The 6,535-nt window shown below is 39.3% G+C and overlaps 1 long non-coding RNA gene across 1 annotated transcript; it reads left to right on the forward strand.

Moving 5' to 3' along the window:
• The first annotated feature begins 724 nt into the window (after positions 1–724).
• On the forward strand, positions 725–3,255 carry LOC129619455 (uncharacterized). The gene is made up of 2 exons (XR_008697885.1): positions 725–823; positions 2,947–3,255. It is a non-coding gene; the product is annotated as an uncharacterized LOC129619455 (long non-coding RNA).
• Positions 3,256–6,535: the final 3,280 nt, after the last annotated feature.

A 6,535-nucleotide genomic window follows, 5' to 3' on the forward strand; every position in this document is an offset into this window, starting at 1 on the left:
TCATTCCTCAATTTTAGCATTCTAGGCGGACATGAATTACATGACGAACTTGTCCTAGCTGTGACTTCAGACTCAGGAACAGTTCAGTCCTCAGATTGGCTGATACCGGGGGTGTTTTCTGAGAGTTTCGGGGATTGGACAGCCCTGTGGCAGGCAGATGCTGAGAGCTTTGCCCTAATGGCTCTGCAGATTGACCTCAGCTAACTGGTGCTATCCCTGCCTTGTCATCCCCTCTCCTTCCTATATCTTCACAGTGTGGGTTGTTAACTGAGCCTTGGAATTGTTCTAAATGACTTCTGTGGTAAATTAATGAAAAAATCTAGTTATTAAGCCAATAAGCTCTTTTACCCCATTTAGGCTGCTTGAACAAAATACCATAGACTGAAAGTGAAGTGAAAGTGTTAGTCGCTCAGTTATGTCCAAATCTTTGTGACCCCAACTGAGTGGCTTCTCAATAATAGAAATGCATTTTTTCACAATTCTGGAGACTGGGAAGTCCAAGATCAAGGCCCTGGAAGAGTCTGTGTCTGATGAGAGCCTGCTTCCCATAGACAGCTATCTTTTTGCTGTAACTTCACCTGTGGAAGGGGCTAGGGAGCTCCTGGGATCCCTTTCATAAAGACATTAATCCCATTCATGAGGGCAGAGTCCTCATGATCTAATCACCTCCAAAGGTCCCGACTCCTAATACTATCACCTGTGGGAGTTAAGATTTCAACACACTAATCTGGGAAGGGGGGAACACAGCTATTTAGACTATAGCATAAGCTGAGAATCTCCTTGCTGTAGCAACACAAGAAACTGAGTTTGGAGGAATGAAAAGGTGAGCACAGAACCAACTTTTTTACTCTTACCTTATCCTCAGAAAATCACTACAACTTTGATCTACACAGAGTCCTTTTAGTATGTTAAGGGACGACTGAATGTTTCAGCGTGTCTCTGGGTTTCAAGTGTCTGTTAGTCATTGAGTGAAAAGGTAATTAAGTCCAGGACCCATCACTTACTATCTGTGTGACAAAGGCATGGTACTTAAGCTCTCTGATACTGCAATTTCTTATCTATAAAATAAAAATGATGGAATAGTCTCTGGCACAGAATCAGCATGCATAAGCTTTAGAGTGCTATTATTTGGGGCCAAAAGGTATATGGGAGTTGTCATTTATTTTGGTAGCCATATTGTAACAGCACTAACAAAATCAGCTAAAATTTTTGTGCCCTTACTGTGGGCTAAGCATAGACTATCATGATATTATCCAGGACTCTCACCAACTTGCCTTATGCTCATTGCACAGGTGAGGAAACTAGGCGTTTAGATCACATCCTAGATGCTAACACAATAAGTAAGTGTTCATAAAAGAATCACAGAAAGAAGCTCTAAGAACAGGCTCATCTCATGAAAATATGTGTAATGGTAATGAGTCATCTGTTCTAATCACATCACTATAGCTATCCTAAACCAAAACCCTCCTCTTGAGCTCACATTAAATTTGTTTATTTCTCATATCTGGATTGCTTTTACATTCTGCACCAGCTAATCTCTGGTCTTATTTCAAGTCAGAATCTGGATATTATTTACCATCTGCCTCCAAGGGAGGCACTTGCCAAGTCCCTTAATTTGCTATAATTGGCAGGTTTTCAGTGTACATAATTTATACCAAAAAAATCTACCCTGAAAAAGAAGATTAATTAAAGCGTTTCTTCTGGGTCCCTAAAAGTGCAGTGGTTTCCAAGAGGATGACTTTAAGGCCTTAAGGTCTTCTGTGTGTATAGGCTGTCACAGCTGAGCACATTAAAAATGTATGTTGGGTTGGTCCCTGGTGCCTCTGAGCGGGTCAGAAAGATGTCATTGGCACCTGGGTAACATCACAAATACTCACTGAATTAAGCAGTTCACATTTGCATTTGAGTCTTTTGTTCCAAGCTTTCCAGACACTGGAAACTACTAGACTGCCGTATAATTTATGGATACCTCTGTGTTGGCAATTCTGTCACTGATATGATAGGAAACGCTAGAAAAAATACACCCAGATGTACAGAATTCTAAATAGAGTAAGTGAGAGACCACAAACTAATTCAGACAGGCAGCACATGTGGTTAGTAAATAGATGATCTATAGGATTTTTTTTTTTTTGGATCTCTTTCCCCATCTTTCTCTTTCTTGCACTTCTAAGCTCATGATCCAAAGTGGGGTATGCCCTAGGTGTGGTGGAGGCATTCTGGTCTTTCCCCAGGTTCTGGGTAATTCTACCCCAGAAGTTTATTCCTTAATCTACACCTCTCAAAAGTTGGTAAGTTTATACTGCATTCTAAGGAAGAAACTTCTATATTTTCTACCTTTTTCCAGAGTGGTTTTGTGATTTACCAGTCTGTGGGTGGATTACGTAGACTAGCGCAGAAATGGACATAAAGTTGTCACATAGTTCCCCTTTCTAAGAACTCCTGTTTGCTCATACTTACGGAGTATTTCCCCCACTTACCTTCAACATCTCCGCTCAGATTTGGCCAGACTTGCTTCTGCCCCATCTTGACCCAACTGATTAAGGTACAGTCCTCTGTGCTTCAGAAAAGATATCTGAAGATTAGAAATTGGGCCAAAACACCCTATGGGAGCAAAGGCCACTCAAAGATTAACAAGAGGAATGTACTTAGGTCACCTTATTGTTCACTCTTAATTAAAAATTCCAGATTTTATGAAGCTACACATTAAGGTGTAGCTTTTTGCACAGTAAAGATAAAAATAATTTCTGCCAAGTGGAGCAGATAACTCCAAAGGCTCATAGTCCTGTTGAATATGAACCAGTTTTTTTTATCTACTCTACAATTTTATCTGAAGATTGTCTCTATCTAGCTAGTTTTTGAAGGGCTCTTTGATCTGGTTATGACATCTGACTCCTTAATTGATAAGTTAACTAAAACATTCCTTTTATGTGTGGGTGGGAGTCACAGTTTTGATCTCCATTGGAGTACAGTACTCTCCAGGCTCTTCCAGATCAACTCGTCTCCCTTTGCCACCAAAGTAGAAGCTCCAGGAAGATGGACTCCTGAAGGAGGTTTGGTGACTGAACCCTCAGTGCCCCATGCAGTGCCTGACACAGGACTCAACTCAAGAGGAGTGTGTTCTATGAGTAAATGATTATGCAGTTTAGTTCTGACGTCACTTACTTGATCTTTGCATCATTGTTCCAGGTGCAAGGACTCTATTGCCCAAAGAACAGCTTCTATTTTAAGAAAATATAGATGTGGAGTCAGAAATGTTGTGAAAGTCTTTTTTTATGACTCGATGACCTCTATGTGGCAGCGTTAGTCTTAATGCCTCTTTATTACTTTTATTTTGCTTTCAGAGTCTTTGTATTAAGAATAGACAATGTTGTTCAATATTCATCTAAGCCAGGACTCTTCCGATGGATGTCTTTCAAAGAAAGCGATAGTTTTACTGGTCTTTCTTTTTCTTTTGTTTATTTTTTTTTAAATGCTGCTCCTAGTTCTTGAGGCTGATTGACAGCGTGAGGGGAGGTTTTTTAAAATTTATTTTTAATCGAAGGATAATTGCTTTACAATACTGTGTTGGTTTCTGCCATACATCCACACGAATCAGTTATAGGTATACATATGTCCCTTCCTTGTGAACCTCCCTCCCACCCCTCATCCCTCCCCATACCTCTGCTGCTGCTGCTGCTGCTAAGTTGCTTCAGTCGTGTCCGACTCTGTGCGACCCCATAGACGGCAGCCAACCAGGCTCCTCCATCCCTGGGATTCTCCAGGCAAGAACACTGGAGTGGGTTGCCATTTCCTTCCCCAATGCATGAAAGTGAAAAGTGAAACGGAAGTCGCTCAGTCGTGTCCGACTCTTAGCGACCCCATGGACTGCAGCCTACCAGGCTCCTCCGTCCATGGGATTTTCCAGGCAAGAGTACTGGAGCCCCATACCTCTAGTTTGGTACATTTGAGTGCCCTGAGTCATACGGCAAATTCCCATCAACCTTTTTTTTTTTAATTTAGGAATTCTTTGACCCTTTGTAAGAAAAACAAATTCCAAATAAGCAGTTCCATGGCTAATTTGATCTTATCAACTTCTGTGGTATGAAGTTGTGCTTTAAAAGTAAGTATTTACCTAAAAAGATTAACACACATTAAAGATTAACATGTAGTTTGCAATTATTTATATTGAATAATTGTTTACAAGACCAAATATATCTCTCTATATACATAATATATGACCTCCTACAAATCTAGAGGCAATTTCCGTAGATTGCCTTCTCATCTTTTCTTTTCTCTTACACTTACTAGCACAATAATGGATTTCCTGTCAAAGTACTGCTTTCATAACCTATTTTCCATCTCGTCTATATTTGGAAATGTATTTAAAGAGAGCTCTGAAGAGAAATGATGACTAGGATAGTTGTTTTCAGAAACTTATTTGGGAAGTCATATCATGTGATAGAGGATTAAATATGCTTCCAGTAGGTATCCGACATTGAAGACAACAAAAAATTAAGATAACATCTAATATTTATAAACATAAAAGTAGCCGAATTGGCTAAGTTTAAACTCCACCCACTGGCCAGAGATTGTCAACAAGTGAAATTTTGTGGAAGACCACAGACGTTGACCTTCATAATATTGTTAGGGTTGCCAACAAGAATTGGCAAGCTTGTTCGTTAAAGACCAGAAAGTAAATACTGTTGATTTTCTGGACCATAAATGTCTGTTGCAATGCCTCAGCCCTGTAGTCTTAGCACAGAAGCAAACCATAGACAGAACTTAAACAGATGGACATGATGTGTTTCAATCAAACACTTTATTTACAAAAATAAGTGGTGAGCTCAATTTGGCCTACAGGCTGCAGCTTGCTGACCTCTGTCTGTGCTAGACTCTCCTCATAGCTCACCTTCCTCTAGTTGGCCCACGAAATTAAAGTCCATATTCTTGTACTGTATTTTTCAGAGTTATGAGGAAAAAAAAAATAACCCACCTAAATTGCTTTGACCTGTAGAAGACACAATTGTTTGTCATGGGCCCTTCTTCAAGAATATAATTATTATTATTATTATTTTTTAAGACAAACAGGTATTAGAATGCTTGGAAAATATGTTCGACAAGAGAGGAAATAAAATGTCCATCTAATTACTCTAAAGGTCTCATTAATTCACAAAAGCCCAAAGTAAGTTTGACTAGGATTCTAGGCTGTAAACCTATTCTGTAATTTTATCCTTTACCTCAGAGCAGTAGCATCTAAGACATAGAAACTACTCACATGTTAATTGCAGGGCTAGGTGATAACTTGACTGTTGCTCTCTTTGTATTACAGGAGGGTACAAACCTTCAGGCATTTGCTATAGAACATACTGAAACTTGCCCACTGCTCTTTTGTGATAGAAACTCAGTCCTGAGCTCATTAATGATTGAGTACAATGGCAATGTCCTTTATGTCAGGAATATTTAATGTATGTCCTTTATTCCAGGGATATTTAATGCATGAATTTGGTATACATTTCATGCCCAGTTCATAATGGAAAATTAAATAAATGAATGAAAATACAAACAAGGTGGAAATCCAAACCCTCTGCCCCACTCCCAGAAACTGAGATGATGAAAAACTACCAACTAAAATACGGTGATCTGACAAAAGAAACAAACTTTTTTTTTTTCTTGCATCTAATTCCATTCTTTGTTCATTAACCCAAAGGCATTTGGTTAGCAATTTAAAGATCATTTTAATGGCGAAATATCTGTTTCTGACTCCCTTCCAACTTTATGTTCCAAAGAGAAGAAAAAAATCCAGGAACTTCATCTAATTTAAATGTCCTTGTCTTTTTTCTTATCTAGACTTTCACCTTTAACCTTGGGTTTGCATCTAGAGCTTGGAGCAAAGCCCCCCATCATGGCCTTTGTTGAAGTGAAAGGCTTGCATGAACTCCTGGGACAATAAAAGAAATGGGGCCACTATTTTTATAGAAATTATGCCTTTTAGAATATTTTTTTTACTACAATATATACAATGTGCTAAGTATTCTGGGGGTTTCCCCAGTGGCTCAGCAGTAAAGAATCTGTCTTCAGTGCAGGAGACACAGGTTCGATCCCTGAGTCAGGAAGAATCCCTGGAGAAGGAAATGGCAAACCACTCCAATATTCTTCCCTGGGAAATCCCATGGACAGAGAGGACTGGTGGGCTACAGTCCATGGGGTAGCAAAAGAGTTGGACATGACTTAGTGACAAAACAACAGTAAGTACTATGTCCTTCTGGGTACTTTACATATACTATTATTAGTGTAAACAATTCCAGAACCAATAAAATAGCATCTCTTTCTGATAAATGCAAGAATCAGAAGGGTCACATGACTTGCCTCAGATAGGCACATAAGGGGGACATGGCAAGTCTGGGTCTCAAGCTGAGATCTGTCCAGCAGGAATGACTATTTCAGAGACACTCATTGTTGTTATTCATTACTATGCAAATGGAAGACATGAACAATATAGCATTTAAGGAATATGATGAGATCCTAGCTCCCTTTGGATGATATGACCTCCATTGGA

The sequence above is a fragment of the Bubalus kerabau genome, chromosome 9, assembly GCF_029407905.1.
Source record: "Bubalus kerabau isolate K-KA32 ecotype Philippines breed swamp buffalo chromosome 9, PCC_UOA_SB_1v2, whole genome shotgun sequence".
Classification (NCBI taxonomy): domain Eukaryota; kingdom Metazoa; phylum Chordata; class Mammalia; order Artiodactyla; family Bovidae; genus Bubalus; species Bubalus kerabau.